Consider the following 11308-nt stretch of genomic DNA (forward strand, 5'->3'; position numbering starts at 1 on the left):
TGGAGAACAACCTGACCCACCTTAGTGGAGCTCACCCCTGACTTTCCACAGGGGCACCTGAGACCCAGAGATAGGGACGGCTTGCCCAAACATGGTAGGTAAGTGGCAGAGCAAGTGTATCTAGTGAGAGCAGCTGGTAGCCTCGTGCGGCAGAGAAGACTCAGCAGGTGCCTGCTTGGCAGCAATTGAATGGGTACTCTCCTGTGCCGCTGTGACTTCCCTCCTCACAGTGTCTCCAGGAACTGTGAGTTATCACCACTCCACTTTTCAGATGAGAAAACTGAGGCTTAGAGTATGGTTGGGCCAGAGGACTCCTATGGCCAGTATTGTGAGTCAGGGTCCTCTCCCCAAAGCCCACACCGGTTCCATTCTGCTGGGCTGTCAGGTGTGGGCACCATCTATTGAGATGAGGCATCAAACCAGCCTTGCAGGGCACCTGGGTGGCTCAGTGCTTGAGCGTCTACCTTCAGCTCAGGGCATGATCCTGGGGTCCTGGGATCGAGTCCCACATCAAGCTCCCTTCAGGGAGCCTGCTTCTCCCTCTGCCTGTGTCTCTGCCTCTCTGTATGTGTCTCTCGTGAATAAATAAGTAAAATTAAAAAAAAAAAGTCAGCCCTGCGTCTTCTGTGACTTTCCTAGACATGTACCCACTGGCCATCCCCAGATGGCAGAGACCTTCCACTTCCAAAGTTCCCAAGTTCAGGATGATTGGTGGATGGTGCCCTGGTGGTCAGAGCAACTCTCTTCTCTGCTTCACCTTGAGCCTTCCTGGGCTCCCCATTTCCCTCTGCATGAAGCCCACACTGTGATCAAGCCAGTGGACCTCAGCATGGTCTGGCTTGGCCAACCACACTTAACCTCGTTGGCCTTTCCTTTAGCTCTCATGGCCAGAGTTTCTGCTATGCTGTTCCTTCTGCCCAGAAGGCTCTGTACCGCTTCTGACTCCTCTTTATCTTTCAGGTTTTGTAAATGCCCCCTTTCTCTGGGAAGCCCTCCCTTGATCCTCTCTGATGAGATCAGGTTGCCTGGCCTTGGGACACACTGGATTTTTCCCATAGTGTTCACTGCAGTGTGAAAGAAATTTTTTTTTTTTTAATTAATAACCTGCCAGGTGCCAAGGTAGCTCAGTCGGTTGGGTGTCTGCCTTTGACTCAAGTTGTGGTCTCCGCCTTTGACTCGAGTTGTGGTCTCCGAGTCCTGGAATTGAGCCCCGTGTCAGGCTTCATGCTCAGTGGGGAGTCTGCGTCTCTCTCTCTCTCTCTCAAATATAATCTTTTTTTTTTAAATAAAGATTTTATTTATTTATTCATGAGAGACAGAGAGGCAGAGACATAGGCAGAGGGAGAAGCAGGATCCCCAAGAGGAGCCCTATACACGGCTCTATCACAGGACCCCGGGATCATGACCTGAGCCACTCAGGTGCCCCTCAAATAAAATCTAAAAAAAAAAAAAAAAAAATGAATAACCTGCCCACACTGGACTGTGAACTTCATGAGAGCAGGGACCTTGCTGCCTTGTTCCTACTATGTGTCCCCAGTCTCTGCTGTACTGATTGGTACACAGTAGGTGCTTAATAAATACTTGATGCACGAGCAGGTGAAACTCTGGCCAGTGGGCCACTAACATAAGCACACTTGTAGTCGGGGACATGGGGGCATGAGCGAGAGGGCTGTACCTTTGCCAGAGATGTCTGTCCCCTCACTTGGGCTATGTGCCAGGGGACTGGTTCTCGAAAATGAGTGCAATCTCAGTTGAGCAAGCACCTGGGGTGTTCCCAGAGTTCTCTACTGAATTTCAAGAGCCTTTGTCCCTGGGAAAATCTTCCCCACCTGTCCTGTCTCCTCAGGTGTGCCTCCACACCACCCTCACCAGGACAATAAAGTGCTCCCGTGACTGGCCTGGGTCCCGGAGGAAGGGCAGCAAGAGTGGGGGACACACCCCTAAAACCACTATTGGAATTCGAAGGTAGGAGGGTGTAGAGGGCGAGATGGAGTCACTCATGTCAAGCAGGGGCCTGTGCCAAGCAGTGACACAAGCAGCTAAGGGTACCTCGGGTGAGATATCTCCAGGACCAGCACCAGCTGACAGCACCCCGGAGCTGATAACAAGCAGAAGCAGGGCAGGTGCGCAGCGGCCCAAGACCGATAAGTCCCTTTAGGAGGGAGAGGATGTTGGCAGCAAACTGGCTGACCCTGCTATGTCTGACCACTTAAAAAAGGCAGCTGCCACCGAAGCCGCTGCCAGATTGATCTCCGAACAGAACTGAGATCCTTCCCTGCTTGAACAGAATAAACAGCACCAAGGGCTGCCCCGGATCCGACCCAGGTCTCTTCTCAGCTGCACGCCCACAGACTGACTTCACCTTTTTGTTTTTTGTATTTGTTTTTTCAACAACTTCCTATTCCCTCTGTTATCTTGTCGGCTGGGTGACTTGTGTTCTGCTCCGTGTACCCGTGTAAGAAGCCAGGTTGGTCACATGGTGAAATGTCATTGAGTTAGGAATCCTGAACCTGCTTTACAACGATGTTAACCTTGCTTTATGACGGAATAAAACTGCCATTGTGGAAAGACACACTTGTCTCCTGACACTGAGATCTCTGAAATTATTGTGCCAGACCTGCTCTCTTGATCCTCGGGGAAGATGAGGCTCAGAAAGGAAGTCTTGAAACCAATTAACAGGGTTAGAACCAGATCGTGGGGGCCCTTAACAGGTGGGCCTAGATGCTTTCCACTTTACTGAACTCCCCTGCTTTTACTCCTGAATTTCTGAGAGCTGGAGAAGGCATGTTGATCATCAGCAACATCATCCTTGGCATCCCCATGGGACCTCTGCCAAGTGCCAACATGTGCCCCAGGTGGATCTTTCTTTTAATTTTTATTTTCCTAAAAGATTTTATTTATTTATTCACAAGAGACACAGAGAGGGAGGCAGAGACATAGGCAGAGGGAGAAGCAGGCTCCCTGCGAGGAACCCATCCCAGGACCCCGGGATCACGACCTGAACCAAAGGCAGATGCTCAAGCACTGAGCCACCCAGGTGTCCCCAGCGTCTATGTTCCTATCTGCTTCCTTTTATCCTCATTTTCAGATGCTCAGGTTCAGTGCACGGTTGATTCTTGCTAACAACGTAGGGTTCTGGGAGCTCCCTGAAGGAGGGCCACCATTGAGCTCACAATGCCTAGCAAAGTCTGGCCTGGGGGAGAAGCTCAAGAAGTGACTGGAATTGAATGGGATGAAGAAGACCAGCTTTCCATTTTTATATTTCTCCAAATGACTAACGGTGGTAGTCACCTAAACCTAAAGTTTAGGTAGTTAACACACCTAAACGATGTGTTAGGTCAGTGACACAATGGTTTGGGTCTGCTTGCAGCATCCCCCACCCCCCTCAGATCCCATCACCATCGTATGGGCACGAGGATGAGGTGGGATTTCTCCCTTTCCTCTGCTCTGTGCTGTGTAAATGCCCAAAATACTATTTTCATCCAGTAACTGAAAAAATGTTCAAATATTTAGCTGCCGTGTGCTGTGCTGTTTTCCCGGGATGGCAGCAAGCGGGCCTGCTGGCGGGTGTCGCCTTTGCGTTAATTAGGGAAAAGCAGCAGACGGGCCCTGGAAACAGCAAGGCGGGTTGGCATGGCGGCTCTTCACACCCAGAGGAGTTGGCTCAACAAAGCCCATTTGGCACATTTAATCCTGCTGAAAACCTGGCAGTTGGAGAGAGGTGACATCACTGGAATCAATTACCCCACAACTGCCAGTCCTGGGTAGAAATAACTCAAGAAATCAATTCATAATAACCACCCCATTCATCGAGGGCTGCCCGCCTGCCAACTTACCAACTGCCTGATTTACATTAACCCATTCGGCCTCATATCGGCCCTGAGAGGTGGTAACCTCGATTACCATCCTCCCCTTACCGGTGAGACTGTAGGCAGAAGGGCACCCTGAGATGGGGCACTTTGGCACGATGATTATTGTGGGTTAAAAAAGTCATCAAACCCCACAGCAGCTTCAGGAAAAGCTCTTTAGTTCCCCACCAAGAGCAGCCTAAGAAGAATTTAGGTGGAGGACCTGCTCCAGGAAGAGGGCTAGCACCATATATAACTACGTTAGGGTATGAACGAGAGGTGGCGGAAAGAGAGGGACCCAGCAAGGCCACTCTGATCAGAATCGTCTGTATGCCCCATAGAGAGGGGCACATTCCTTCTCTTTGAAGTCCAAGGTCCCCTACCCCCTTCTCTTTAGTTCACCATGACACATATACCTCATTGTGGCTGTCTTTGGTATTTCCATGTTTATGTGCATTCCCTGTGCATACAAAATTAAGTCTGATTTTTCTCCTGTTCGTCTATCTTGTGACAATTTGATTCTTGGTCCAGTTAGGACCTTGAGAGGACAGGAGATTCTTGTTCCCCAGCAAGACCATGGAGGGTTAGAGAGGGGAAGTGTGGTAGGATGAGTAACGGGTCCCCTAAGAGATGAGCTTCCAATCTCTGGACCCCCCCCCCCCATATGACCTTACGTGGACAAAGCATCTTTGCAGATGTGATCGAGTTAAGGACCCTTCGATGGAGGAATCATCCTGCATTATCTGGCTGGGCCCTACCTGCCATCACAAGCACGCTTATAAGACAGAGAAGGGTACTGTGCACATATCAGGAAAGCTGTGTGAAGACAGAGGCAGATACCGGAGCCATGCAGCCACAAGCCAAAGGATGCCCAGAGTCCCCAGAAGCTCAAAGAGGCAAGGAGTAGATTCTCCTTTAAAGCTTTCCGATGATATGTTGTGCTGCTGATACCTTGATTTTACCCTGGTGATACGGATTTCAGATTTCTGGCCCCCAAAACAGATAGAATAAATGTTTGGTTGCTTAAAACCAGCAGGTTTGTGGATGTTTGTTATAGAGCAGCCCCAGGAAAGCTCACACAGGAAATGACTTGTCCAAGGCCACCCAGGTGGAAGGTAGAGGGATTGGGCTCCAAATATAGTAAATGCTCAGAAAGCATTACCTGTTGTTGTTATTGTTGTTATTATTATTATTATTTAAAGATTTTGCATATCCATTCATGAGAGACACAGAGAGAGAGAGGCAGAGACATAGGCAGAGGGAGAAGCAGGCTCCCTGTGGGGAGCCCAATACAGGACTCGATCCCAGACCCCCAGGATCATGACCTGAGCTGAAGGCAGATGCTCGACCACTGAGCCACCCAGATGCCCCTGTTGTTATTATTATTATTAATTACTCTCGCCTCTGGGAAGTCTGAGGATAAAAGCTCAAAAAGACCATGAATTTGGCCTACTTTATCCATCCCAACAGATGCTGTTGGGGAGAGACAGTCTGAGTAACCAGGATTTGATGATTCATTTTGGGAAGAAGCTATTAACCCTGGGTGGGGCCGGCTCAGGAAAATGATGAAACTTTTAGGGTGAACACCTCACCCCCACTGAGTCAGTTCTAACCACAAGACTAAACTCCACTGGCCAAGCTGGGCCTGCAGATCAGCTTGAAAGGGGGTTTGCCACCAGTGGAGCAACTAGGATGCCCCAACAATCCAAAAAGACGACACAGCTCCTCTGTGTCTGGCTGTATTTCCCCTGTAACACTCTGTTTATTGATGACTTCATCCTCTGTTCTCTTTGGTTCAGAATAAACACTCAAGGCATACTTACTGAACATGTGAATGTCTGCCCCACCACAGTAGGGAGGAACTGGTGGCCTGTAGCTCAAGCCTGCTCACTGAAGCCTTATGTGGCTTCCCCCTTCTTCCTTCCTTGCCTCCTCCTTTCCCTTCCTTTCTGTTTTTTTTTTTTTAAGATTTTATTTATTTGAGAGAGACAGAGACAGAGAGAGAGCGTGCACAAGCAGGGGGAGGGGCAGAGGGAGAAGCAGACTCCTCAATGAGCAGGGAACCCAATGTGGGGCTCGATCCCAGGACCCCAGGATCATGACCTGAGCTGAAGGCAGATGCTTAACCGACTGAGCCACCCAGGCGTCCCTCCCTTCTATTCTTGAACAATTCGATCCAAGAGCCATTTGGTGGGTCCCAGTAAGGTAAGCATCAGCAGCAGAGACACAGGGAGAGAGTATGTGCTGCTCCACAGAGAGGTGTCAGAACCCAAATGGGATAAGAAGAGTGTCCACGTGGGGTGAGGGTAGCCCACCACGGGTGGCCAGAGCTTATGTGAGTGAGGAGGGCATCCTTACAGAGAGGCAGCCCGGTGGAGTCTGAGCTCCAGTGGGCTGTAAAGGCCATCCTTGTTGGCAAGAGGGTGGCATCAACAATAGGAAATTGTTGCATATGGGGCCCAAATAAGTGAACACAATGAAAACAACAAGACAGGTTTCTCACAGTCAGATGAGGGAATTAACCAAAGTGGGAATGGGAAAAATGGGAATTTGCCCTGCAGACTTAGATGGTAATTGGATCCATTAGGATGAACTCATGGTTTTTAATATAGCAGAGGACTATGTAGACAAATATAGACAGATATTGCCGTAAATGTGTGTGTGTGTACATGGATGTGAACGTGCACATGTGTAATTCTATCCATGGAGAGGATCTAGGAGCAGTGACACCCCAATAACAAGAAGCACAGCTAGGTCTTGGTGTCTGAACACTGGTCTCCACTAAAGAACATTGGCTTTTTGGAGAAATGGCTGCTGTCAGGCCAAGGGCAGGAAGAGGGCAAGATGAGCCTGGAATATGTTGTGCTAGAGACTAAGGAAGTACTCCCAGACACAGAAGCCTGCCTGAAGGGGCCATCACAGGCCCAACCTAGGATAATTTGGGTATCCAAATAAAGAATAACAGTAACAGGGACTGGGTGGCTCAGTAGTTGAGCGTCTGCCTTTGGCTCAGGGTGTGATCCTGGAATTCCACATCAGGCTCCTTGCCTGGATCTTGCTTCTCCTCCCTGCACCTTTCTCTCTGCCCCTCTCTGTGTCTCTCATGAATAAATAAATAAAATCTAAAAAAAAAAAAAAAAAGAGTAACAGTAACATATTGTGACCCATGGAATCCTTTACATCAGTCTGTACTGACATAAATAAATGGGAAGTATGATGGACATTTACCAGGTCTCCAAGTACCTCCATATGAATTATTTATTTATTCATTTAAAAGATTTTATTTATTTCTTTGAGAGAGAGAAAGAACGAGCAATGGGGAGGGGCAGGGGGAGAGAGACAGAGAAGCAGACTCCCTGCTGAGCAAGGAGCCTGACACCGCGCTCTATCCCAAACTGGAGATCATGACCCAAGCCGAAGGCAGATGTCCAACCAACTGAGCCATCCAGTGCCCCTCGCTATGAAATATTTATTAATTTCAAGAAGGAAAAGAGCAGATGCACTGCACAGTGGAGAAGCCTGGAAGATAGCACCTCATTCAATTGATCAAAGTTAACGTTACCAGTAGTGGGACGAATTGAAGTCATGTATCATCTGTTATGATGCAAACAAAAAAGACACAGCATCACTTCTGTGATAATTTGTGATGTATAGAATCCCCAATCTACCTCTAATCTAAGATGTCTGGGATGTCTGGCTGGCTTGGTCAGTAGAGCCTGTGACTCTCGATCTTGGGGTTGTGAGTTCGAGCCTCACATTGGGTGTAGGGATTACTTTAAAAAAAAGAATCTAACATATGATCTGAGGAGTGCCTGGGTGGCTCAGTTGGTTAAGTGTTTGCCTTTAGCTCAGATCATGATCTCTGGGTCCTGAGATTGAGCCCCATGTTGTGCTTCCTGCTCAGTGGGGAGTCTGCTTCTTTCTCACTCTCTCTCTCAAAATAAAATAAATAAAATCTTAAAAAAATAAAAGATGCATGACCTGAATCTAATCAAGAAGAAATGTCAGACAAACAGAAACAGAAATATTCTCCAAATAACTGCCCAATCTCATGTTGCCAAGGATGTGGAGAAAGGGGAGCCCTCTTACACTGTTGGTGGGAATGCAAGCTGGTGCAGCCACTCTGGAAAACAGTACGGACGTTCCTCAAAAAGTTGAAAATAGAGCTGCCCTATGACCCAGCAATTGCACTACTGGATATTTACTATAAGGATACAAATGTGGTGCTTCGAAGGGCACCTGCACCCCAATATTTATAGCAGCAATGTCCACAATAGCCAACCTATGGAAAGAGCCCAGATATCCTTCGACAGATGAATGGATAAAGATGTGGTCTATATATAATGATGGAATACTACTCAGCCATCAAAAAAGAAAACTTGTCATTTACAGTGATGTGGATGGAACTAGAGGGTGTTACACTAAGCAAAACAAGTCAATCAGAGGAAAACAATTATATGATTTCACTCATGTGTGGAATGTAAGAAACAAAACAGAGGATCATAGGGGAAGAGAGGAAAGAATAAAAGAAGACAAAATCAGAGAGGGAGACAAACCATAAGACACTCTTAATCATAGGAAACAAACTGAGGGTTGCTGGAGGGGAGGGAGGTGGGGAGATGGGGTAACTGCATGAAGAACATTAAGGAGGACACGTGATGTGATAAGCACTGGGTGTTACACAAGACTGGTGAATCACTGATCTCTACCTCTGAAACCAATAATACATTATATGTTAATAGAATTTAAATTAAAAGAATAAAGCATCTAAAAAAAAAACCCAAAACAAATAACTTCCCTCTCTAACATTATCCAGGTCATGAGAACCAAAGAAAGACTCGAGAATGTTCCAGACTGAAAAAGACTCAAGAGACCTCACAGGACAACTAACTATAGGCAACATGAGATCCTGAACTGGACCTTTTGGCTACAGAGGACATCCTGTAGAAGAATGGTGAAACTTGAATAGGTCTGAAGTTTAGATGGTAATGATGTATCAGAGTTAACTTCCGGCATTGATGGATGTATTGTGATTCCACTGGAGAATATCTTTGTTTGGAGGAAACACACATTGAACTATTTAGGGTGGTGGGGCATTGTGTCAGCAACATATGCTCAGATGGTTTAGGGGTAAAACGTTACTTGAATTGTACTCCTAACTTCTCTGTAAATTTGAGATTGTGTCAAAAGAAAAAATATGTTCTGTGTGGCTTACACAGTGTTTTTTAAAAATTTGAATTAGTTGCCAACAACTAAAAATCAAGAGACTTTACCTCTAATCCAGGTTTCTGACTTCTTGAGAAATCTGAAATGCTAACAATCTGAGCAATGAATGGCCAGGTGAATAGCCACAGTGCCCTTTATTTTTAAAGACTTTTAAAGATATTTAAAAGACCTATTTAAAAAAATAAAAAAAATAAAAGACTTATTTATTTGAGAGAGAGAGAGAGAGAGAGAGAAAGAGAGAACGTTTAGGGAAGGGGAGGGGAGGGGAGAGGAGGGAGAGGATCCGAGCAGACTCTGAGCTGAGTGCTGAGCCTGACGTGGCACTCAATCCCACAACCCTGAGATCTTGACCTGAGCCATAACCAAGAGTAAGACACTCAACTGATTGAGCCACCCAGGTGTCCCCACAGTGCCCTTTAGATAGGCCATGTGACCCCTACTCCACAGTCTCCATCACTCTTTACTGTATAACATGTAGCCCACAGCATCCATTATGCTACCAGCTGGCCCCTGGGATCAGCTCACTCCCTATCATAAACTATGGGAATCACCCCAGAGGAGGCACTTAAAACATTTGTTGGATGAATGGGTGGGTAGACAAGATGGGTAGATAGATGAACTTTCAAGATATTCCATTAATCTGGAGCAATGACCTTTCTCAGCACATTTAATGTTCCATGGCAAGACAGTTCTTATAGACTTGAATTTCTTGTGTTAGCCATAGTTTCTGGGTCGTTTGGCTAGCATGGACCACGTTGTGAAATCAGGGTGTTGCCTGATGCTGGAGGTCCTCATCGTAGGTTGTGATCTCTCTGTGGAATTGAAGGAGGTGTCTGAAATGTGGGTGGGGTACTGGCACTGGGTCAGGGTGCTGGGTGGGATGGCAAGCCTTCAAGGAGATGGTATCTCAGGATGCCTGAGGTGATGAGGTTGGGCGGGGTGGGAACAAGCCAAAGCTGATGGCTTGGGCTCCTATCAGTGGGAGATCTGACTTGATGGGGCATGTCAGGATCTGTGTCATGAGCAAGAACGATGATAGCTTTGTCTCCCTCAGACCCCCTCACTTCCTGACTGTACCTGGGTTATACTTGTCTTGGAACAATCTCTTCTTCCAACTGCCCCCTAAAAGATTAACTTACAAATATTCAATACAGTTTGGCCATTATTTTTCTGGCACTAGTGAGTTCTCATTGCCCTTAGGATAAAATCCAAACTCTGTACCACTCCCTACCTAACGCAACATGCCCTGCTCACCTCCCTGAGCTAAACTCCTATCTCTCCCCTCCTATTCCCTCCCCTGGCCCACCGGACTGCTTGCACACACCAGGCTTTTTGTCACCTTAAGGCTGTTGCACAGGTTCCAGCCACTCCGGTTGTCTCCTACTTCTCCTTCAGGTCTCAACTCTTCATAGATACTTATTGCGCCGACCTCCTATATCCTCTTTCTCTCAGTACCTCTCTGACACTCTGCTGTTTTATTTTCTTCGTCTCTAGTTACGAGTGTCTGAAAGGATCTTATTTGTGTATTGTATTGTGTTGTCTCCCGAAGCAGAATGCCAGCACCAAGAGAGCAGGAGGGTTGCTGTACTGTTCATAACTTGGATCCACGATTCCTACCTAGCACAGTGCGTGGTACCTACGAGGCACACAATCAGTATTTATTCTGGAATGAATGAGAAGCTCTTAACAACTGTGCGCTAGATTTTTCGGAGAAGACGGGCATTGGGTTTTAGGCCACCAGCATCTAGGTGGATTGTGACTGATGTGACTTGTGCTCTAAGGGGCGAGAAGCATGTATCCTGGGCTGTAGAGGCGAGGTTAGGTTTGGCGAAAGGAGTGTCCAGTCGGGTGGTGGTCGAGTTGGATTGTAAACCAGGCCGGGTCCATCAGGCAACATCGGGCTGTTCGGGTCAGGCTGGACCGCAGATTTTGAGAAACAGGCGTCTCAGCCAGGCCTGGCTGCGCTAAGCTTGTGACTTGAGCAGTGTCCAATAGGTCTAACATCATTGAAGAAGAATCAAACGCCCCCATTGGCTGCAGCCAAAGAGAACTGTGACCCAAGCAGTGCCCAACGGGTTATTTGGGGCTGTTGGAGGCCGGGCTCTGTTTCTGGGGAAACAGGTGTCCTCGGGGGCGCTGGCTGCGTTGGGCTGAAACCCGGGCTGGCAGGTGGGCTGGGATGTAACCTGAGCGGTTTCACGCTCCCAGGAGGCGAGGACCGGACCCGAGCCGGC

Source organism: Canis lupus, chromosome 26, assembly GCF_003254725.2.
Source record: "Canis lupus dingo isolate Sandy chromosome 26, ASM325472v2, whole genome shotgun sequence".
NCBI classification, from domain to species: Eukaryota; Metazoa; Chordata; class Mammalia; order Carnivora; family Canidae; genus Canis; species Canis lupus.